Source organism: Cervus elaphus, chromosome 27 (genome assembly GCF_910594005.1).
Source record: "Cervus elaphus chromosome 27, mCerEla1.1, whole genome shotgun sequence".
NCBI classification, from domain to species: Eukaryota; Metazoa; Chordata; class Mammalia; order Artiodactyla; family Cervidae; genus Cervus; species Cervus elaphus.
In genome coordinates, this window is record NC_057841.1 from 18,164,932 (window position 1) to 18,190,392 (window position 25,461).

Consider the following 25,461-nt stretch of genomic DNA (forward strand, 5'->3'; position numbering starts at 1 on the left):
TCTCACCCATACTGGGCTTAAAAATATCAATGACAGTGGAAAATGTCTGTCCTTCACATTTCTTCTTCTGTTTCTCAGGTAGGAGAGGGGGAGAAGACCAAAAAAAAAAAAGGTCTAATTGCATCCAGAATGGATTTTTCTCTTTCATTAGGCAAGTAACAAACCCAGGAAATTCTAAATAATGGAAGCTCACCTGTCAGCATCTGGTTCCCCAGAGACCAAAAGAATGCTTTCATTTAGCTGAAGGTTGCTATAGGCAGCCACGTGCCTGCCTGGGAAAATACATCATGTTTTGAAAATATGAGAATGACTGCTAAAGGGAGGCGAAGACCTAGTTACATGTCCCATTTCAGAGCCTCCAGCCCCAGCTGTAGTGACCAAGTAGGACAGTGAGGACCCTGGGGACTCAGGAATTCAGTTTCTATGTGACATCCTTACAATCCGTAGGTCAAATTGAGGAAGAACTGCTACTATCACCAGCTCAGAAAAGCCAACAATGGCAGAGAGCCAGTTTTGACTCCAAAGGAGGCATTGCCAGTCTCTCACTCAGCTTTCACAGGCTGGCCCCTTCAGAGAACTATTAGTGAGTTCAGTTCAGTTCAATTCAGTCACTCAGTCACGTCCAACTCTTTTCGACCCCATGAACTGCAGCATGCCAGGCCTCCCTATCCATCACCAACTCAAAGAGTCCACCCAAACCCATGTCCATCGAGTCGATGATGCCATCCAACCATCTCATCCTCTGTCGCCCCCTTCTCCTCCTGCCCTCAATCTTTCCCAGCATCAGAGCCTTTTCAAATGAGTCAGCTCTTCTCATCAAGTGGCCAAAGTATTGAAGTTTCAGCTTCAACATCAGTCCTTCCAAAGAACACCCAGGACTGATCTTCTTTAGGATGGACTGATTGGATCTCCCTGCAGTCCAAGGGACTCTGAAGAGTCTTCTCCAACACCACAGTTCAAAAGCAACTATGAGTGAGCATGGCCATAAAAGTTGGTTCTAGACAAACAGTTGCAGGAAAAGCAAGTGTCTTTTTGCCTCAGCATCCAGCTAAACTAACCAGCTTTGCGTATCTGTTCCTCAGCTTATTACAATTCCTGACCCTGTAGCCCTGACTCCCATCTGTCACTTCCCATTTCTGAAAGCTCCCTCCCACCTCACTCCACATCTTGGCAACATTAAGGCTGAACAGGCACAAGCCCAAAATGATTCAATCTCAGCTTTAATAATCATAAATATGTTCATAGACTCTTTCTCTTGCCCAAGTTTTACACTTGGTACTTTAATCTATATTTCTTCCATAAATGCAATAAAGATTTTCCAGAAGAATTATTGGATACAGGATAATGATGAGAAAGGAAACACTCAGCCATTCTTAGATGCAAAGACTGGGTGGGCAGTGGGTCTACACAGGAACTAATCCACATCGCGAGGCTTCTCAGTGTGTGGACGTTCCAGGTGGCTCAGATGGTAAAGAATCCACCTGCAATGCATGAGACCCAGGTTTGATCCCTGGGTCAGGAAGATTCCCTGGAGTAGGAAATGGCAACCCACCCAGTATTCTTACCTGGAGAATCTCATGGACAGAGGAGCCTGGCAAGCTGTAGTCCATGAGGTTGCAAAGAGTCGGACAAGACTGAACAATTAACACTTTCACTTTCACTTTTCTCAGCATATACAATTCAACTTTGTGCCTTAAACCAAGTGCAAGTGGCCAGGAAGTTCCAGAGTCATTCACAAACACAGAAGGCTATGACTGTTATATCTTGGACCATTGTATATCTTTCCATTTATTTGTTTTGTCTTCAATTTCTTTCATTAATGTCTTTCAGTTTTCAGAGTACAGGTCTTTCACCTCCTTGGTTAAATTTATTCCTAAGTACACTGACCCTCGAACAATGATTTTGATAAGGGCACCAACTTCCCAATTCAATCAAAAATCTGTATATAACTTTACAGATGGCCTTCTGTATCTGCAGTTCTGCAGTCACAGATTCAACCAGTCATGAACTGTGTAGCACTGTAGTATGTATGTATTGAAAAAAGTCATGTATAAAGTAGACCTATGAAGTTCAAACCTGTGCTGTTCAAGGGTCAAGTGTATTTTATTCTTGCGGTATGATTATAAATGGGATTGTTTTCTTGCTTTCTCTTTCTGATACTTATTAGCATATAAAATACAGCAGATTTCTGTATTTTAATCTTGTATTCTGCAACTTTATTGAATTCATGTTCTAATAGTTTAGAGTTTTCTACGTATAGTATTATGTCATCTGAAAATAGTGACGATTTTGCTTCTTCCCTTCCAATCTGTATGCCTTTGTTTTTCTAGCCACAGCTAGTACGTTGAATAACAGTGGTGAGATTGTACATCCTTGTCTTGTTTCTGATCTTAGAAGAAAAGCTTTTAGCTTTGCTCTGTTGGATATGATATTAGTGATGGGTGGTCATAAATTGTGTGGAGGTATGTTTCTTATATACCCCTTTTGTTGAGAGTTTTCATCATGAATGGGTGCTGAATTTCATTAAATATTTTTTCTGCATCTGTTGAAATGATCATATGGTTTTAATTTTTTCTTTTGTTTATGTGATATATCACATTGATTGATTTGAGAATATTGAATTATACATATATCCCTGAAATAAACCCCACTCGATCATTATGTATGATATTTTTAGTGTATTGTTGAATTTAGTTTGCTACTATTTTATTGAGGATTCATACATCTATATTCATCAATGACATTGGCTTGCATTTCTCTTTTTTTTGTAGTGTTTTTGTCTGATCTTGATATTGGGTTAATTCTGGCATCATAGAATAAGTTTGGAAGTGTTACCTCCTCTTCAATTTCTTGGAATAGTTTGAGAAGGATAGGTCTTAACTCTTTGCTAATGTTTGGTAGAATTCCCCTGAGAAGCTGTATGATCTTGGACTTTGCTAGCAGCTTTTTTTCTAAATTACTGATTCAATTTCATTACTGTAATCAGTCTGTTCAGATTTTCCATTTCCTCCTGATTCAGTCTTGGAAGATTATATGTTTCTAAGAAAGCAAAGAGGAACTAAAGGGCCCCTTGATAAAGGTGAAAGAGGAGAGTGAAAAAGCTGGCTTGAAACTCAACACACATGTACACCTGTGGCTGATTCATGCCGATGTATGCCAAACTACCACAATGCTGTAATTAACCTCAAATTAAATAAATTAATAATTTAAAAAAATTCAACATTCACAAAACTAAGGCCATGGCATATGGTCTCATCACTTCATGGCAAGTAGATGGGGAAACAATAGAAAGAGTGACAGACTTTATTTCCTTATGCTCCAAAATCACTGCAGACGGTGACTGTAGCAGAGGATGAGATGGTTGGATGGCACCACCGACTCAATGAACATGAATTTGAGCAAGCTCTGGGAGATGGTGAAGAACAGGGAAGCCTGGTATGCTTCAGTCCATGGGGTCACAAAGAGTTGAACATGCCTGAATGACTGAACAACAAGAACTTATCCATTTCTTCTAGGTTGTCCAAATTGTTGGCATGTAATCATTTGTAGTATTCTGTTATGATTGTATATCTGTGATTTTAGTTATAACTTCTTTTTTATTTCCAATTTTATTTATTTGGGCCTTCTTTCTTTTTTTATTGATAAGTCTGGCTAAAGAATTTATCAGTTTTGTTTATCTTTTCAAAAAGCAGCTCTTAGTTTCATTATCCTTTCTCTTTGTCTCTGTCTCATTCTCTTTCTCTCTCTTTGGTCTCTATCTCATTTATTTCCACTCTAATCTTTATTATTTTCTTTCTTTTACTAACTTTGGACTTTGACTATTCTGCTTTTTTTAATACCTTTAAGAATAAAATGAAATTGTTTATTTAAGTTTTTTGTTTGTTTGTTTTATGAGACAGGTCCATATCATTATAAAATTCTTAGAAGCTCTTTTGCTGTATCACATGCATTTTAGAAAAATGTTTCTATTTTCATTCATTTCAATGTATTGTTTCATTTCCTCTGGTTTCTTCACTTATCCATTGGTTTTTTTACTGGTATGTTGTTTATTCTCTAAGTGTTTGTATTTTTTTTTTCCCCCAGTGTTCTTTTTATAGTTTATTTCTAGCTTCACATCACTGTGATCAAAAAAGATGCTTGGTGTGATTTCAGTCTTTTAAAATATATTAAGTCTGGTTTGTGGACTCCTGGAGAATATTCCATGTGTACTTGAAAAGAATGTGTATTCTGTTTGGGAATGGACTGTTCTATAGACATCTATTAAATCCACCTGTTTATTGTTTATTTGTTTTTTGGCTGTGCCGTGGGGTATGTGGGACCCTACTTCCCCAATTAGGGGTTGAACTCACTCCCCCTTCATTGGCAGTGCAGAGGCTCTACCACTGAAATCCATCTGTTTAATGTATCATTGAAGACCAATATTTCCTTATTGATTTTCTATCTGGATGATCTACCTATCCATATCAGTGAGGTTTGAAAGTCCTCTACAATTATGTAGCATTATCAATTTCTCACTTTATCTTCTAATATTTGCTTTATGTGTTAGGTATTTCTATTTATGAATGAACTTTTTATCATTTATTTATATAATGCCATTCCTTTATTTTTGTTATAATCTTTATTGCAAAGTCTATTTTCAAAGTAAGTATTGCCACTCTATCTTTCTTTACATTTCCACTTGCATAGAATATCTTTATGTTACTTTTCTTTTTATAGCTTACTTATTTATTGTATTTATGTACTATTTTATTTCTTTTTCTTTCCCAGTGATACAGATACATGTATCTACTCCATTTCAAATTCTTACCTAAGAAACTGTGCTCAATACAATCCTTTACTGCCAGTCTGTGTGTATCTTTAGATTTGAAGTGAGCCTTATAGGCAGCATATAGATGGGTCACATTTTCTAATCCATTCAGTCACCCTATATGTTTTGATTGGGACATTTAATCGATCTAAATTTAAAATGATCATTGATAGGTTTATATTTATTGTCATTTTGTTATTTCTTTTCTGGTTGTTTTTGTAGCTCTTCTCTGTTATTTTATTCTTTTATGCTTTTCCTTGTGGCATGAAAATTTTCTTTGTGTTATGTTAGGGTTCTTTTTCCTTTGTGTTGTATATTTTTTTCATTTGTAATTACCACAGGTTTCATGTATATCAATATCCATCAGTTCAGTTCAGTCACTCAGTTGTGTCTGACTCTTTGCAGTTCCCTGGGCTGCAGCACACCAGGCCTCCCTGCCCATCACCAGCACCAGAACTTGCTCAAACTCATGTCCATTGAGTCTATGATGACATGCAATCATCTCATCCTCTGTCATCCCCTTCTCCTCCTGTCTTCAATTTTTCCCAGCATCAAGGTCTTTTCCAATGAGTCAGCTCTTCCCATCAGGTGGCCAGAGTTTTGGAGCTTCAGCTTCAACATCAGTCCTTCCAATGAATATTCAAGACTGATTTCCTTTAGGATGGACTGGTTGGATTTCCTTGCAGTCCAAGGGACTCTCAAGTCTTCTCCAATAACACAATTCAAAGCATTAATTCTTCGGTGCTCAGCTTTCTTTATAGTCCAACTCTGACATCCATACACAACTACTGGAAAAACCATACCTTTGATTAGATAGACCTTTGTCGGCAAAGAAACATATCTGCTTTTTAATATGCTGTGTAGGTTGGTCATAGATTTTCTTCCAATGAGCAACCGTCTTTTAATTTCATGGCTGCAGTCACCAACTGCAGTGATTTTGGAGACCAAATAAAATAAAGTCTGTCACTTTCCACTGTTTCCCCATCTATTTCCCATGAAGTGATGGAACCAAATGCCATCATCTTAGTTTTCTGAATGTTGAGTTTTAAGCCAACTTTCACTCTCCTCTTTCACTTTCATCAAGAGGCTCTTTAGTTCTTCTTTGCGTTCTTCCATAAGGGTGGTGTCATCTGCATATCTGAGGTTATTGATATTTCTCCCAGCAATCTTGATTCCAACTTGGGCTTCTTCAAGTCTGGCATTTCGCATGATATACTCTGCATAGAAATTAAATAATCAGGGTGACAATATATAGCCTTGTTGTATTCCTTTCCCAATTTGGAACCAGTCTGTTGTTCCATGTCCAGTTCTAACTGTTTCTTCCTGATCTGCATACAGATTTCTCAGGAGGTGGGTCAGGTGGTCTGGTGTTCCGATCTCTTTGAGAATTTTCCACAGTTTGTTGTGATCCACACAGTCAAAGGCTTTGGTGTAGTCAATAAAGTAGAAGAAGATGTTTTTCTGGAACCCTCTTGTTTTTTGATGATCCAATGGATGTTGGCAATTTGCTTTCTGGTTCCTCTGCCTTTTCTAAATCCAGCTGAAACATCTGGAAGTTCATGGCTCACATACTGTTGAAGCCTTGCTTGGAGAATTTTGAGCATTACTTTGCTAGTGTGTGAGATGCGTGCAATTGTGTGGTTGTTTGAGCATTCTTTGGCATTGCCTTTCTTTGGGATTGGAATGAAAACTGACTTTTTCCAGTCCTGTGGCCACTGCTAAATTTTCCAAATATGCTGGCATATTGAGTGCATCACTCTAATAGCATCACCTTTTAGGACTTGAAATAGCTCAGCTGGATATCCATCACCTCCTCTAGCTTTGTTCGTAGTGATTCTCCCTAAGACCCTCTTGACTTTGGACTCTAGGATGTCAGGCTGTAGGTGGGTGATCACACCAACATACCTATCTGGGCATTAAGATATTTTTTGTATAGTTCTTCTGTGTATTTTTGCCACCTTTTCTTAATATCTCCTGCTCCTGTTAGGAGCATATCTTCATACTATTTCTGTCCTTTATTGTGCCTATCTTTGCATGAAATGCCCCCTTGGTATCTCTAATTTTCTTGAAGAGATCTAGTCTTTTCTATCCCATTGTTTTCCTCTATTTCTTTGCATTGATCACTGAGGAAGACTTTCTCATCAACATCTATATCTATCTGTATGTGTGTGTGTGTGTGTGTGTATATATATATATATATAAAATTTGTTTGAAACTGATAGCCATGTATTCAAACACATTTTAAAAGCTCTCACATTTTTTCCTTCCTTGCCAATATTTTATGTTTTTGACATCACATTTTACATCTTTGTATTCACCTTAACTATTTATTGTAGTTATAGTCGATTTTATGGCTTTTTTTTTTAAAGCATTCATTCTTCGGCACGCAGCCTTTATTTTTTCAATTTATTTAATAGGAGGATAATTTTTTTAACTTTCATACTAACTTTTTAAGTAGTTGATCCACTGCCTTAATATATATTTGCGTTTACACTTGAGATATTTTACTTCGCGTATTTTTTTAATTATTTCTTCTTAAAGCATCTTTTTTTTTTTCATTTATTTTTATTAGTTGGAGGCTAATTACTTTACAATATTGTAGTGGGTTTGGTCATACATTGACATGAATCAGCCATGGAGTTACATGTATTCCCCATCCCAATCCCCCCTCCCACCTCCCTCTCCTCCCGATTCCTCTGGGTCTTCCCAGTGCACCAGGCCTGAGCACTTGTCTCATGCATCCAACGAGCATTTTCTTTTTCACTTAAAGAATACCTTTTAACATTTCTTGTAAGGCAGTTTAGTAATGATGAACTATTTCAGTTTTTGCTTGTCTGGGAAAATTTATCTCTTCTTCAATTCTGAATAAAAAACTTGCTGGGTAGATAATCTTTGGTTGCAATTTTTTCCTTTCAGCACTTTACATATATTATGCTATTCCTTCTTGCCTGCAAAGTTCCTGCTGAAACATTAGCTAATAGTGTTGTGAGGAAATTATATGTGATTCTTGTTTTTCTCCTGTTGCCTTTAAAATTCTTTTTAAGTTTTACCATTTTAATTATGACACGTCTGGGTATACATACATTGGGTTTATTTCTTGGTTGGACATTCCATGCTTTCTGGAGTTAAATATCTGTTTCCTTCCACAGGTTAAGAAAGTTTTCAGCCATTATTTCATCAAATTAGTTTTATTCCCTTCTATATCTTCTCCTTCTGGAACTCCTGCAGTGTGAACATTATTGTGCTTGATGTTGCCCCGGAGATTTCTTATGCTATCCTCATTGTTTTAAACTCATTTTTCTTTTTGCTCTTCTGATTGTGTGACTTTCACTATTCTATTTTCCTGGTCATTTATGTATTCTTCTATACCACTTAATTTGCTATTGATTTCCTCTAGTCTTGGGCTCCAAAATCACTACAGATGGTGACTGCAGCCATGAAATTAAAAGAGGCTTGCTCCTTGGAAGAAAAGCTATGACAACCTAGACAGTATATTAAAAAACAGAGACATTACTTTGAGACATTACTTTGCCACAAAGGTCCATCTAATCAAAGTTATGGTTTTTCCAGTAGTCATGTATGGATGTGAGAGTTGGACCATAAAGAAAGCTGAGTTCCGAAGAACTGATGTTTTTGAACTGTGGTGTTGAAGAAGACTCTTGAGAGTCCCTTAGGCTGCAAGGAGATCAAACCAGTCAATCTTAAAGGAAATCAGTCCTGAATATTCATTGGAAGGACTGATGCTGAAGTTGAAGCTCCAATACTTTGGCCACCTGATGTGAGGCACTGACTCATTGGAAAAGACCTTGATGCTGGGAAAAATTGAAGACAGGAGGAGAAGGGAACGACAGAGGATGAGATGGTCGGATGGCATCACCGGTTTTTTGGACGTGAGTTTGAGCAAGCCCTGGGGGTTGGAGATGGACAGGGAAGCCTGGCATGCTGCAGTTCTAGTGGTCGCAAAGAGTTGGACATGACTGAGTGACTGAACTGACTAAGTACATTTTTCATTTAAGCTAGTTTACTCTTCAGCTCTGACTTTTTAAAAAGTATTTTCTAATTATCTATTCTCCTAAGTTCAGTGAGCATTTTTATGATTATTGCTTTAAACTTTTTTCAGGTGAATTACTTATTTCTGTCTCATTACAGCTTCTTTCTAGGGTTGTATCTTGTTCTTTAATTTGGAAAATATTCCTCTCTCTTCTCATTTTGTGTGATTTTCTGTGTTGGTCTATAAATTAGGTGAAAGAGTTACCTCTCCAACTCCTTGTGTGGGAGCATCTCTATGCAGACTGTGCACAGTTGTTTGACCAGAGGATTGGAGCTAAAGCAAGTGTGGGCTGGAGATCTTTCTGGGACACATGGCTGCAATTTTGGCTGAGTGGGCTAGGGTTGGAGCTTGATATGGTCCAGGGCTTCTCCCAGGGCACATCGAATCCCACTGTCTTGGTGAGGAGGGATTTAGAACTAGAGCCCAGCTTGGATCAGGGCTTCTCCAAAGGTATCCTGGAAGCAGCCACCTTGGCTGAATGGGGCTTGAGCTAGAATTGAGTATGGACCAGGGCTTCTCTAGAAGTGTGCTGGAACCAGAGTCATTTGCTGACTGTGGGTCAAGTTGGGGTGACCTTGAAGGCCAACCAGGCCAACTTTAGTGGCCTGGTGCTTTTCAGCTGGTTGCCTCTGTGCTGGGGCTCAGAGAAAGTGAGTTTATGCATAAGCTTGTTTTCAGTTCATTTTTCCAGAGCCAGTCCCCAGGGCTGGAAAGCCCAATGTGGGGCTCAATTTCCCCACTCCCTAGAAAGGACCTCTGAGTTTCTGATGTCCCCTTTCTCTTTGGGGTCACCCACTGGACATGTGGATTCTAACTAGATTCTTTCTCTTCCCTTCATGGTTTTTGTCCAAATATGATTTTTCTTTAGATCCTTAATTGTAGAAAAACTGTGCTGCTAATCTTCAGGTTGTTCACATAGAGAGCTGGTCTATATATAATTATAGTTTTGATGTGTTCCTGGTGGCTCAGACAGTAAAAGAATCCGCTTGTCTTTCAGGAGGCCTGGGTTTGATCCCTGGCTTGGGAAGATCACTTGGAGGAGGACATGGCAACCCACTCCAGTATTCTTGCCTGGAGAGTCCCATGGACAGAGGAGCCTGGCAGGCTACAGTCCAGGGGGTCACAGAAACGGACACAACTGAGCGACCAAGTATAGCACATGGGAGGAGAGTCTTCCTACTCTCGATCCCATTTCCAGACCTACTCATTTTTCTGAACCACTTTCATTATTACTGATATCTTTCCTCCCACTCCAGTTCCCACTTTGCTTACCTCTGGTTAAAATAAACAAACACCCATTCATTTTTTATGGCTCAACATAAGACTTAGCTTATCCATGAAGCTTCCCTGCAATTTCTTCATCAGGTGTTCTCTTTCTCTCCTCCTCAAGTGTCCAAGTACATCTGTGATCCACACCATATAGATTAACACTTCATTGTTTGCAAATTATTTAATGAGTTTGTGAACTTTGAAACTTATCCCACGTCACTCTAGCACCTGGCAGACTGCCAGACATGTAAAAGGCTTCCTTACTGATTTCTAGGCTGAAACAACTTTCTAGGCTGAAAACTGTTTACAGCTACTTCTTTAAACCTATTAAAAAAAAAAGAAAAAGAAAAACTGTACCTAATCCACTCAGAGTGATGCTCAAAATTCAATAATTATCTTGTGAAATATTTCCATTCCCCATGCAATTTGACCCTTTTACCCAGGAGAATATCTCTCATCTTTTATGTTGCTAACTCTACTGTTTGACAAATAGAGTTCACTTAAAATCTCCCTTCAAACCATATTTAAACTTTCACCCTTTCAGAAAAGACTCTGGGCTATATCTCATGGAGCCAGTCAGCTTCACTAATTTGTAACCAATTTTTGATTTACTAAATGCCAGTGTTCAGCTAGAAGGGAGATGGAAAAGCCCCAGGTAATTGCTGACCTTCTGATTAGGGGGACAAGATAACCATACCCAATTTCATACTGATATATCTATGGAGATTGGGTGTGAAAGATTTTCCCAAGATTAGAGAGAAGAAGGAAAGCACATGGACTAAAAATGGCATGTGGTTAAAGGACTTCTGAATTAATGGAAAGAGATTTATTATAACCTTCAAATGGATAAGAAATATGCTGGTGCTGGTCTTTTCTGAAAACTTGAATGCCATTTCTGAGAAGGTTAGTTCTAGAAATGGATTTTATCTTCTAAATAAGTGGAATATACTATAAACAATAAAGAGTTTTGCTCTTAATGAGAAGGACAGGTGTTTACTATGCCTACAGTGTTATAAAGAGCAGAGCCAGCTCATAACAGAATTGTGCAGCATAAGGGGTTTGGTTTGGTTCTTCTCTGCCCTCCTCCACATGTGCAGACCAGTCCCAAATCTCTCCCCTCGTCTTTTCATGGACATCTTCCACCTCAGCCCCTTGCACTTTTTCCCTTCCCTTTTATGTTGCCCATTGCAAACTTGTCCCAGTGCCGTCTGAGATTCACACTATTTTCAAGGAGATTTGATTTGATGTGTATTCTTCCTGAGAATATATGTGTTTGAACAGGAGGAAGATTGAGATAACCCAAGGGACTGAGTTTCTGAAAGACATTTTGCCTTGAGGATTCTCTGAAAACAAATTATGTTGTAGACCATCTGGCTAATAAGATAGCACTGGAAACAGATTAGAGTGGGGTCATGGTGCACAATTCAGGCTCTCTGAAGTGACCCTGAGGAGCAGCATCAGCCATGAGCAGAGGATCTGTGATTAGGATGAGGACAATTCTGGTAAAGAACCATTTAGTAATGAGTCATGCAGATGCCATGCCTGACTCACAGCTTGCAGAGAGTGAGGACTTCTGTCTGTTCCAGGGGGGGCCTGGGAAAACCACAGTAATGAACAGCATCAACACATCACAAATAAGCTTCAGCCTCAGTGGGAATCCAGGTCTGTCTGTATGGTTAGGACAGCCAGAATAGTAACAGAAAGATCCCAGAACTTTCCCCCTTTTTAAGTAAAAAGTTAGTACTTTATATATATATATATATATATATATATATATATGTCTCAAGGAAATGCATAATTTCATCTTCATTCATATTCAGTCTTTCTTTCACTATGAACCTATTTTTATATTCATTGTGGACTAATTATATTTCAGAGGTTCTCTAAAAAGATTACACTGTCAGAAGTTCCATGTATGGGGGAATAAAGTAGAACAAGAACAGATGTGGTACAGTTCCAGGGGTATTGGTGGACTGGAATATATGACAACCAGCAAAGCCTGCATGAGATATGTTAGAAAGAGTCAGGATGACACTGGAAGGCCATATCTGAGTCTACATGCCAATAGGATTCAATATCAGAAAAGGAGTTGCAAAGCCAGCTAAGCACATCCTCCAATGAGCCTCATTCACCCCAAGCAACCTTACATGAGTCTAATGTTTCACTTCTCACTTACAGATGTGAGAAACTGAGACTCAGAGATATTAAGTACCTTGTTCAAGATGAAGACAACAAGCCAATGACAGAGCAAGGATTTTGCATACTGGAGACATTGAAAGAAATGATTTGGAAACATACAAAGGGATGTTAGTTGAGTAATGGGAGACAATGAGCCCTGGGTGTCATGTGAAGACTCATCTACTTATCCACTGCTTTAGGGAAAGTTTTAATTGACATTACCAACAGAAAAACACTATTACATCCTAAGAGACTCAGAGAAGTGATTTCATACTTTTAAATGATAATGCTTTCTTATTTTCTGCTGTTCTTATAGTCAGGGTTGTCTGATTATTAGTCTTAACTAAGTCCCTCTAGGAATGAAATAATCCCTCCTGCTTAATTGAATGATAAAACAAATGCCTCCCCTGCCATTTTCATTTATGGTGTAATCAGCTCAGCTCCCCAGAATACGCCTCAGACTCACAGCCTTTTCAAAATATGTATGATCTAAGCTCGTATATGCTCAATAACACACTGAATGTGCTTATTCAAACACTCCTCTCCTAATTATTAAGTTTGGGTGTATTTCAAAGGACATTTAATTCATCTCTGTGTCATTTACTTTGAGCTCATTCAAATCATTCAGAAATAGACTGCAAGAAATATTTGCTTCTTAGGTAGCATCGGGGGCTTCCCTGGTGGCTAAGAGGGTAAAGCATTTGCTTGCAATGCAGGAGACCCGGGTTCAACCCCTGGATAGTATCAGAGCCACTACTTACCTTAAAATTATGTGCATTGGGTCAAGATAAAATGAAAATGCAGCTTTCAAGTGAATTTTTGAACTTTGAGGTTGAAATAACAGATTGTCAGCAGACAACTACTTCCTAACTTTATTTTATATGCTAAAATTTACAGTTACTCCACAACATTTAGGAGTAAATGAGAAACAGACAAAGGAAAGAGTTAATTTTGCATAGCACCATCTCTTCTGCCCTGTACTTGTGTCCCTGGGTCAGTATTCATGTTTTTGACCTTTTCCCATGCACAACATTTCTACATGAACCTCTTAGGGAAAGTCAGTATTTGATAAAGAAAATCCAAGTCAGAAATAAATCATATTAAGTTACAGAGGAACAACGTTGAATACTGAACAACTGGTATGTCATGATAATACAATTTAGGGCAGCTGTAAATAAAATCCAAGTCAGCACCAAGAAACTATGCAAAGTGTTTCTTGCTGAACAGAGTTACTATGTAAATCAGAAATCAAATGAAGAGTACATGCAAGATATTTTATCCCACCTGAAGACCAGTCACCTTTCCTAGAGGCACAATGATGTTGGCAATGAGAAAGAAAAATTAATGATTTCCCAACTGGGATGCATCTTCCAAGTCTGTTATTGAAATTGTTAAAAGTAAATAAATAAATAAAAAGCCCTCAGTAGAATAATGCAACATCTATGATTAGATCTCAGTATATTTTATATGTGGGTCATACTGTAGCCTGAATTCTTCCTTTTTCCCTTGGATTTATGGACTGTCACAAACTTTCTAAAGGGCAAGGGCAACCTTTTCATCCAAGGTTAATTTTTTGTTGGCCATAGAACAAATTATCCAATCTCCCCAGTTTGATTTATCTGAATGGTGTGGCCCCTCCTTAATTCTCAAACTTTCCTCCAGCCACTCACCTACAAGTGGTCAAATTTTCCACAACAGACTATGATCTTTTCAGATTCTGTGGCATATTCAACTAGGAAATGTTTTTGTCTCCTGTATGCTCCATATTTTACTAATAACCAGGATGATTGACTAGAGACCATGGTTTAGGTATCTTTATACCTCTAAGTTCAAGCAAAAGGCCCAGAACCCACTAGAAATTCTAGATATATGTATTTTAGTATGATTAATAGAAAGCTTCCTGACTTGAGCTAGTAATCAAAATTTTCCACATTTTCAGCCAAGTGGAGTCAAATACTACTTTCAAAGCTTTGAAAAAGAACCTACTTCACCACTCACTTTATTAATATCCAAGTTATTTGGTTAGGAGTGATGCCAAAACCTTTCACATATTCTAAGAAATATCATTGCAAGTCTGGAAATGGAAAAAAAAATAACACAAGCCCACAACTGAATGCTAGATGATGACTTCTCAGCTGGTGCATTTGATATGAAGGGAGAGCTCTCTGAAACTTCAGTGCTTAGATTCCACAGTTATATAGTCACACTTATTTAAGAAATACATTATGTTAAAGATGAAACTCTAATTGCTTGCTGTAAATGGGAGCTGTATTGAAATGACTCCTAGGGAATTTTAGTTTTTATCTTGACAGCTATCCACAAGTTGGCAAATATTCACTTGTATTTGCTATGTATGTGTGTTTGGGGACTGATGCCAACATTTATCCTCTACTGATAATCCCCAAAATTCCAGAACTACAATATTTTCAGTAGAAGTATGAAACAACTCTTTTTCAGAAAGCACAAATTAAAGTAAATACTAAATTGGGAGCCTTTACATTTTGAGGATATTATGGGGACTATCTTTTGCAATTTTGAAGTAATTTGAAGATTTTGTGCTATAAGACAGACCAATGTCTGTCTCCATTATTATACTCTTTGGAAAGAGGAAAATAAATTCTTTTTCCCAATATCTTGTCTTCCTAAATCCGGTTGAATGTATTCAGTAGAAATCCTCTTTGGAGAGATTTTATCATGGCGGGAGAGGAGCACTGCCAATACAGCGGCATTAATAACTATTAAAGAAATTTAAGCTGAGAGCTCAGAGGGAAATCTATTCTGACAAGAATCTCCTGAGAGGAATTATCATTCACTTAGAGAATCCAAACCCTCCCTTACCACTGTATCCCCTATATGTAGCCTGGTTACAAAGAACTCTCCATGAAGAAGGCCAGATGAAATGATTAGGCCTTTCTCCAAATTAATAGTGGATTCTTTAAGCTTTACCTTTCTGATAAAGAAGGGAGAGGTTGCAACGCAGTTTTACCTTAAAACAGGAAAATAAAATAGGCTTTCTCAGAAGTGTGCATCCCCAGGGCCTTTGTGATGAATCAGCATTCATAGATTCCTTTGACCTTATTAAAGGCAGACACAGCAGATAATATTAATAATGCACCCTTCAATAGATCAAGAGTATTGCTTCCAAAGGCTGCATAGCTGAAAACACTAATTAATGTTGTTTCTTTGGGGAGGGAACCGGGGGAGTAGTGAGAATGTAAAGCAGTTTTACCAGAGCTTGGATGATAAAATGCTGGCCTTAATTTTCCTTTTTCTTATCTGGCTCTTCATACTGTGGATCGAACGCAGCACATCTCGCCTGGCCTCTGGAACCATAAGCAGCCCATAATCAATGGATTCCTAATGAGAACAGCCAGCCAAGCAGCCGCAATAAGCACCTTTTGGACAATCAATACAGAAGGAAATGTGAAAAGAGTTTGATATCAGTTATTTTTCTAATTATCCCTAACCAATTCTAATTAGAAGGATGTGGTATGCATTCCAAAAACCTCAGATGAGTAGAATATTGGAATCTTTTCAAATAATTACAGAATTAAGATATATGAACTACACGGCCTGGGATGTAAGAAATAGCAGGGGCGGAGAAACACATGTAGGTTTGAAAGGAGGTGCCTCTATTTTTCCTTGGTGCTAGATTTGACACTTCAAGTGCCCGATTTAATTAACCCTACCAGAAACAAAGATTTGAAAGAAAAAAGTGTATCTATTCAAAAGATCGGTTCATAACTACAACTAAAGAAACAACCAAAACAAATACACTACCTCCTCCCCAAAAGCCAGAGAAAGAGCCAGTGATTGACTGAGGTCAGTTTCAGCCAGAGAGCCAAATTTCACAAGACTGATTGCAAATCGCTCTCAGAGCTCTGTGCTCTCAGAGCTCTGTGCTGTTCCTGGATTATTCTGCTGCAGCACACTCCTTCTGAAGCAAGAACTCTGGCTTCTGGTCAGTATGGAGAGCAAGCACGCAGTGTGATGTGCCTGAACTCTGCATAGGCAGCTGCGTGAAACAGAGCTTCTGCCACCCGCTGTGTGACCTTTGCCAAGTCATCTAACCCCTCTGAGCCTCAATATCCTCATCACCAAAATGAGGATGTGATAAGCACACCAGCTCCCCTCAGATCTAAACTCAGAGTCTACAATGATCTGAGCAGCCTGCTGGTACTTTCGTTTTCACCGGAGAGTTAATTCTCTTCACTGTGAACTGCAGTTGAGCACTTGACAGACCTGATCCTGCTGTCCCTCCAAAGGAAACATGAAGTCAGATGAGCACCAGCTAGGGATGGTGAAAAATCAGATAAACAGTAGAAGATCAGAACATTTTGGCTATTTCCAAATCCTGCATCTATATGATTGATGTCACATACACAAACATTCAGATAATCCTCTGAAGGGTTTCTTTTTTGTCCTAATGTCTTGATACTGTACAAACCAAATCAATCAAAATTACACTGCTATATCTCATTTCACTCCCTATTGCGCTTATCTAGGAGTGAAAATAAGCATTATGGTTGCTGAAAAATTTACAAACTAGTGAAGATCAAGACATTAACTAAGGTACTTGGAACAGATCACGTCTTTCAGGTACTGCATTTCTGTTCAGCATCCAAGAAACTGGAGCCAGCTCCTATACCTTTGAAGAATCAAAAAATGGTTAAATGATATAAGTGTTTTGATTCACAGGTCTTTTTAGATCACTACACATGGGGCCACTTCAAGGAGGTACAAGGTGAAGGGTAGCAGAATATGTCAGCTCAAAGTACATAGCTTTGGAATATAGATTATTTTGTGCTATAAGCACTTGAAAAATAATAAATGTAGAGTGATGCTTTGTCTGAAGTCCCCTTATCTGCCTAAAGACAGACTCTCCAAAAGGGAACTCAATTGTCACAAACCCTCTTCCCAGGACTTTCACCCACCAGGGAAAGAGGTCAACACCACACCCAGACATACTTTTTCACAAAATGTCGTACTGTACTGCCCCTTATCTATTCTAAAGCCCCATTCATTTTCCTAAAAATCATTTACTCTCCCTTAGGAAGCTTACACCTTCCTTCTTTTTATTTAATATGATATTTAATCCTGAATTCTAATGCCACCCCCTTTGAACTATTTATTTTTCCTTGGCTATCTCCCATGATTCACATACTAATAAATTTCTATTTGTTTTTCTCTTGTTAATATATATTTTTAGCACAGGAATCTTGGTCAGGAACTCAGAGGGTAGAGGGAAATTACTTTTTCTCCCCTACAAAAAGTTGGCTTAAAACTCAACATTCAGAAAACTAAGATCATGGCATCCGATCCCATCACTTCATGGCAAATAGATGGGGAAACAATGGAAATAGTGACAGGCTTTATTTTGGGGGGGCTCCAAAATCACTGCAGATGGTGACCGCAACCATGAAATTGAAAGACACTTGCTCCTTGGAAGAAAAGCTATGACTAACATAAACAGCATATTAAAAAGCAGAAACATTATTTTGCCAACAAAGGTCCATCTAGTCAAAGCTATGGTTTTTCCAGTAATCATGTACGGATGTGAGAGTTGGACTACAAAGAAAGTTGAGCACCGAAGAATTGATGCTTTTGAACTGTGGTGTTGGAGAAGACTCCTGAGAGTCCCTTGGACTGCAAGGAGATCCAACCAGTCCATCCTAAAGGAGATCAGTTCTGAACATTCATTGGAAGGACTGATGCTGAAGCTGAAGTTCCAATACTTAGGCCACCTGATGGGAAGAACTGACTCATCGGAAAAGACCTTGATTCTGGGAAAGAATCAAGGCAGGATTGCCATGAAGGCAGGAGGAGAAGGGGACGACAGAGGATGAGATAATTGGAAGGCATCACCGACTAGATGGACATGAGTTTGAGTAAGCTCTGGGAGTTGATGTTGGACAAGGAAGCCTGGCGTGCTGCAGTCCATGGAGTTGCAAAGAGCTGGACATGACTGAGCGACTGAACTGAACAAAGCTTTGTGGGATTCAGCCTAGGTCCGTTGTTTTTGAAAACAGAAAAGTACTGGGTCAGCAAAGAGTGGTCAGTGGGTAGCTAAATTCTAACAAATCCTATTTTCTATATCCCCTTGCCTAGGATTGCCATATACTTGTCTCCTAATCAGGACACTTTGAGACCTAAAAGGAGACTTTAATAATAATTATACCAAGTCAACAGAAGCAAATGATAACTGAGTCAGGCAAACAGAACTATGGTCACCCTATTCAGACCCCATAATGTGAAGGTTCTGAGCAACTAGAAATCACTGACCTATCCAAAACATCTGAAGAGCCCCATCCAAGAAGGCTTCCCTGGTAGCTCAAATGGTAAAGAATCTACCTGCAATGTGGGAGACCCAGGGTCGATCCCTGGGTGGGGAAGATCCTCTGGAGAAGGGCATGGTAACCCACTCCAGTATTCTTGCCTGGAGAATTCCATGGACAGAGGAGCCTGGCAGGCTATGGTCCATGGGGTTGCAAGGTGTCTGACATGACTGAGTGACTAACACTTTCACTTTCTTTCAACCAAGAGTGCAAGGATTACAGCTACATTGTAATTTTTGTATTCAATCCTTCCATCCTTCCCTTTTCTCTCTTTCCTTCTGGAACCCACTCTTTTCTTTTCACCCTTCCCTTTTCTGCCCTCCCTCCCTTCTTCTATCCTTCCTTTCTTCTTTCCGTCCTGTATTTAGGATTACTAGATACTAGTTCCTATGCAGAACCTGAATATAAACCAGAAATGGTCTCTGCATTCATGGAACAAGTGGTCTGAGGGAATACCAACATTAATAAAAAAAGTCACAGATAAACAATTGAATTATGAAAAGGCTATAAATGAGGTTCTGGTGCATAGTGCTTAGGATGTGTATATACATCATACAGTATTCAATTAAGAGTCAGTAAATAAGGTAGGATGCTGCTGCAGATAATGAATCATGATGGTCATCCCATTGAAGGCACCATCTCTCTGCTGTTTAAGCCATATGAACAACTGAATGCTCCCTAAAAAAACTTCACTTTTCAATCTCATTTTCATTAATCCCAAGAGTATCAAGCTTCTGTGATTTGATTTTCAGTGTAAAAGAATACTGCAAATGCAGTCACTTTTATCCCCTGTATATTTGAGTAACTGATAGGCGACCAAGGCTTACACCCCAGAGGCAAGGGAAGCAATTGTTTTGTTCATAATATGGCTGAGGAAATATGAAGTTTGACTCAATCTTAATGTCTTTCTTCCTTGGAAAGGAGGTACCATATGTGGATGTTGTTGTCTCATCACTAAGTTTTGTCTGACCCTTTTGCAACCCCATGGACTGTAATCCACCAGACTCCTCTGTTCTTGGGATTTCCCAGGCAAGAATACTGGAGTGGGTTGCAATTTCCTTCTCCAGGGGATCTTCCTGATCCAGGGATCAAACCTGCGTCTCCTCATTGGCAGGCAGATTTGTTATTACTGAGCCACCAGGGAAGCCCCGTGTATGTGGATGGGTGCTTAGTCGCTCAGTTGTGTCCGACTCTTGGCAACCCCATGGACTGTAGCCTGCCAGGCTCCTCTGTTCATGGGTACTCTCCAAGCAAGAATAATGGGGTGGGTTTCCATGACCTCCTCCAGGGGATCGTCCCAACCCAGGAATTGAACCCAGGCCTTCCACATTACAGGCATATTCTTTACTGTCTGAGCTACCAGGGAAGTCCATGCATGTGGATATTATTATATTAATATTGAAAATGGGGAAACACAAGAGGGAGAGCTAAACAGACTCTGTAAAAGAGAGAAGAGAGCCTGCCACACTACCTGTCAGAGTCCTTTTCTTTCATCACCAGGCGTGGCTCCCTACTTCTTGTCAGGTTAGCTCTAAACCAAGCCTTAAAGTTCACTAAGGCATCCGTAATTTAGATTGTGCTACTTAAAATCTGAATAATTCTGATTCTGTCTGAAATCTCCTTCTAAGTTGTCTGTGGGGAGAATCTTGCCAAATAAGTTAATATAGTGAAGTAGATTGCTAGGGGTTGGGTTGCAAGATAGTTAAATAATATTTTAAGTGACTTCCAAACACATTAGCAGCCCTCATTTATGTAAAAACAAATGTGGAAATTAGAAATCACTGCTTTATTTCTTCTGAAACAAATCTCCTGTGGAAACTTAACAAAATATGATGTTGGGGTTTCCTTGGTGGTCCAGTGGTCTTAACCACCAACCAATGCAGGGGACACAGGTTCAATCCCCAGTCCAGGAAGATCCCACAGGCCACGAGCCAACTAAGCCCATTCACCATAACTACTGAAGCCCTTGTGCCCCAGAGTCTGTGCTCTGCAACAAGAGAGGCCACTGCGATGAGAGGCCTGGACACACAACTAGAGAGTAGCCTCCACTCTCCACAACGAGAGAAAGCCTGCACACAGCCATGAAGATCCAACACAGCCAAAAATAAAAATAAATAAAATTTTAAAAGAAGAAAGAAAAATACTTTGTTTAAATTTCTCCTCAAACTTGTGGTAGTAAACCTGAGGTTAAAAATGAAAGTTTACATTTCTGATTTAGCACTAATATTTCTCTTATTGTAACTCACAAAATGTTGGATATGAGTGATAAACACAGTGTCCTAATCTGCTGTTGCCACAGAGGTGCTTAATGATCTTTGCAGGAAATGTCATGGCATTCATGTTTTTGCACAATGAGGAAACTCATTTCTCAACCAGGACTTCAAAAGGGAAATAAGCCTTTCTGCAAAATGGAGTCTTCCATACCATCCCAATCCCAAAACACCACAATTCATAAAAAATATACTCTACCAAGAAGACCCAAAAATTGCAGCATCACAGAGCTGATGGCAGCAATTCTTAGAGACCATTGGAGAGGAAAAAACCTTTACCAAACTCGGTTAATAAAAATGCAATATTTAAAGGCTTTATTTTGAGTGAGTGTATAAGCATAGACTATGCCGTAGTAGTAGTGCCTTTGAATCAAGAGCAAGATGCACTGGAATAGTATGAATGAAAGTGAAAGTGAAAGGGCAAGTCGCTCGGTCGTGTCCGACTCTTTGGGACCCCATGGACTGTACAGTCCATGGAATTCCCCAGGCCAGAATACTGGAGTGGATAGTCTTTCCCTTCTCCAGGGGCTCTTCCCAACCCAGGGATCGAACTCAGGTCTCTAGCATTGCAGGCGGATTTTTTACCAGCTGAGCCACAAGGGGAGCCCAAGAATACTGGGGTGGATAGCCTATCCCTTCTCCAGTGGATCTTCATGACCCAGGAATTGAACCGGGGTCTCCTGCGTTGCAGGTGGATTCTTTACCAACTGAGCTATGTATTACTCAGTAATATTATTCAGTATTACTCAGAATACTATGGTGCATCTAGAAAAAAGGCCTGAACCCAAACTGGCCCCTTAAGCTCGCCACCAGTTAGGGTCATTACCAGTGCCTTCTGACAGATGAACTGGAAATGAATTTTCAGGAACTTTTGCCTATAACCAGGTGGTAACTGGTAAAGAATATGCCTGCAATGAAGGAGACCCCAGTTTGATTCCTGGATCAGGAAGATCCTTTGGAGAAGGGATAAGCTACCCACTCCAGTATTCTTGGGCTTCCCTGGTGACCCAGATGGTAAGGAATTTGCCTGTAATGCAGGAGACCTGGGTTCAATCCCTGAGTTGGGAAGATCCCCTGGAGGAGGGCATGGCAGCCCACTTCAGTATTCTTGCCTGGAAAATCCGCATGAACAGAGGAGCCTGGAGGGCTACAGTCTATAGGGTTGCAAAGAGTTGGACACAGCTGAGAGACTAAGCACAGCACACAGGAGATAATATTTCAAAAAGTCATTTTCTCCCCACCCACAAAAAAAGGTTTATTGCCTTTTTAAGTCTTAGTTTAATGAAATAAAAGATCCCTTTGATTTAGTTGAACTAGGCAATTCCACATTAACATTAGAGGCAAGATCCAGGTATGTGGAGACCCAGGTAAGAAGACTCTCAGCAAATTGTTTTAACTGGCCTAACTTCTACATGGGCTTCCCGATAGCTCAGTTGGTAAAGAATCTGCCTGCAATGCAGGAGACCCCGGTTCAATTCCTGGATTTGGATGATCTGCTGGATAAGGAATAGACCACCCACTCCAGTATTCTTGGGCTTCCCTTGCAGCTCAGCTGGTAAAGAATCTGCCCACAATGCAAGAGACCTGGGTTTGATCCCTGGGTTGGGAAGATCCCATGGAGAAGGGAAAGGCTACCCACTCCAGTATTCTGGCCTAGAGTATTCCATGGACTGTATAGTCCCTGGGGTTGCAAAGAGTCAGTCATGACTGAGCAACTTTCACTTTCACTTCAACTTCTACATGGATGTCTAACCATTTTCAATAGTCCGTAGCACATTGGTATGGTAGTCAATGTTTTTTACAAAATCATTCTAAGGGAGAAAATATTAGGATTTCTACAAGTTCTTTGTATATTTTATAATGTTCATACTAGAATAGTAAAGTATGTTGAGTTATGAATAAGTAAGGATAATTGGAAAGCATATCAAAGTGTTTAGTGCTGGAACATGAGATTTAAAAAGCTGAGGGCCTTTTCTCTATACTAGAAGATCCTTAAAAAGTGATCATGTCTTTCTTTGCCCAACTAAGTTCTTGAAATGATACAGGAGGGAGAAGAAGGGTGAAGGGAAGGGCTCTTGGCTAGTATCTCTGTATTAAGATTTAGGTTACAGCCAGAGGCCTACATGTGCATTTTTGTAAACCACCTGTGTTTATTGTGAACAAAGCTCATTCTCTATTTTGCAATATCTAAGATTTTTAAACATCCTGAGGTGATAATGTATGATAAAAAGTAGAGCTAGTGAATTAACCAATTTGTAAATATCTTTTTAAAAAATAATTAATAGAAAAGTAACATCTAAGACATGGAATTGTTAAGCCATCTCTGAGTTAGGTATTGTTTATTGGCAGCAAAGGGGCAGAAGAAAGTATATAGAGATGGATGTATGCAATATGCTCATGTTTACACTTTGATGATAACCATTGATATTTGTGCATCTACTTTGGTTCTACCATAGGAATACATTGCTCAGTAGTTCAGTAGAAACAACTTCCTTGCTAATATTTTAATACTATAGACTGGATAATGAATTCTCCTAGAAGTACTAAAAACAAAAATGAAAAAGAAAATGGGAGACTTGTTAATAAATATCTGTTGCATAAACAAATGAATGAGTAATAAGTGGACATGGGGCTATAATTTTGTATTGCCATACTGTTTTAGACCATTTTTATCTATTAAACATAAAACTTCAGGACCTGATTATAAGGAGCAACTTCAGTGAGGCAAGTGTTCGGGCTCCTTTCATACAGATACAAGCTTGACCTCATCGCCTTCTCATCCATTACCAGATCCATTTGGAAGAAGCCCTGATACCTGCTAAGGAATTCTGGTATTTCTCATTTGCAGGCCCACTATAGCATAGACAGACTCAAACCTTGTTTACCGGGAAAGACAGAATCATTTGGAGAAAGTTTAGCCTCTGAGAAGGAAAGCAGTTGTCTTGTGGAGCCTGAGAAAATTTATCTAGTCCAAAACATGCCCCTCTTTCCCTCAGACACAAACCTGGCCTTTCTCAGTCTTGTTCATTCTGGCTTTGTTGTGATGCCCACAAGCAATGCTGTTGTTGTTTCAATCACTAAGTCAGTCTGACTCTGTGATCCCATGGACTGAAGCATGTCAGGCCCCTCTCTACTCCAGTATTTCCCAGAGTTTGCTCAAATTCATGGCCATTGAGTTGGTGATGCTACCTAACCGTCTCTGTCACCCACTTCTCCTTCTGCCCTCATTCTTTCCCAGCATCACGGTCTTTTCTAATGAGTTGGCTCTTCACAGCTGGTGACCAAAGTATTGGAGCTGCAGCTTTAGCATCAGCCCTTCAAATGAATATTCAGGGTTGATTTCCTTTAAGATTGATAGGTTTGATCTTGCAGTCCAAGGGACTCTCGAGTCTTCTTCAGTACCACAGTTCAAAAGCATCAATTCTTTGGTACTCAGCCTTCTTTGCAGTCCAACTCTCATATCCATACATGAATACTTGAAAAACCATATCTTTGACTATACAGCGCTTTGTCAGCAAAGCGACATCTCTGCTCTTTTTATCTAGTTTATGTTTCAATTTCTCCATTTCTCTCTTTTGTTGTTGTTTCTCATAACTTTATCAAGTGTTGTAGGAAAGCTTTTGTCAGTTATAACAAAGACGTTTACAAAGTGGTTAATTCACCAGCTCTACTTTTACATTGTCACCTCAGGACATCTAAGAAGCCCAGACGTTATGAGATAAAGAATGAACACTGTCCACAATAAACAAAGGCACTTTACAAAAATGCACTATGGTTATAATCTAAAACCATCTTCTACCTTAAAACAAAACAAAACAAAACAAAACCAGCATCTTAGCCATGGGATTGTTACACCGTCTCTGAGGACATCAGCGCTTGTGCATTTATGTTGGCAGCAGAGGGGCAGAAGGAAGGGGGGAATGAATGTGGATGTGTTCCTATTTATGTTCTGATGAGAACCACTGATATGTGTACATCTCGTGGCTGTACCATAGGAATGCATTGTTAAGTAATTCAGTGGAAACATACCTCCTTGCTAATACTTTAATAGTGTAGATTAGATAATGAATCCTCTTAGAAGCGCTATACTTTGTGTGTGCTGTTGCTTTATGTCTCATTTTTAATTGAACATTAAGGGAATGTAGTATTTTAATCATAACTCTGCCAATGTCTTCATCTAGATGCCTGTTGCCATTTTTGTCTTTTCTGAAATTTTTGTCACCCAGACCTTGCAAACTTCTAGAAGCAATATAACCTGAACCACAATTAACATCCGTTGTGCCCAGCTGTGGCCTCTGTTACTGATCTCCAGGGAAAGAAACCAAGGCTCCTTGGAGAAATGGCTGATTCCAGTCTAAGAGAGAAAGGGAACCAGTGAATCTGGGACCTCTTTTGCCAGAAAGCAAAAGTGACTGCAAAAATTAATGGCATTGTGCCAAACATCCAGGAGCCAATCTGGAGAACCTGTCACTGGTCAAACAATTTAGACCTCAAAAAGAATAATGAGTTTCGTGGATTGAAACAGATCAAATCAATGAAAAATCAATGTGT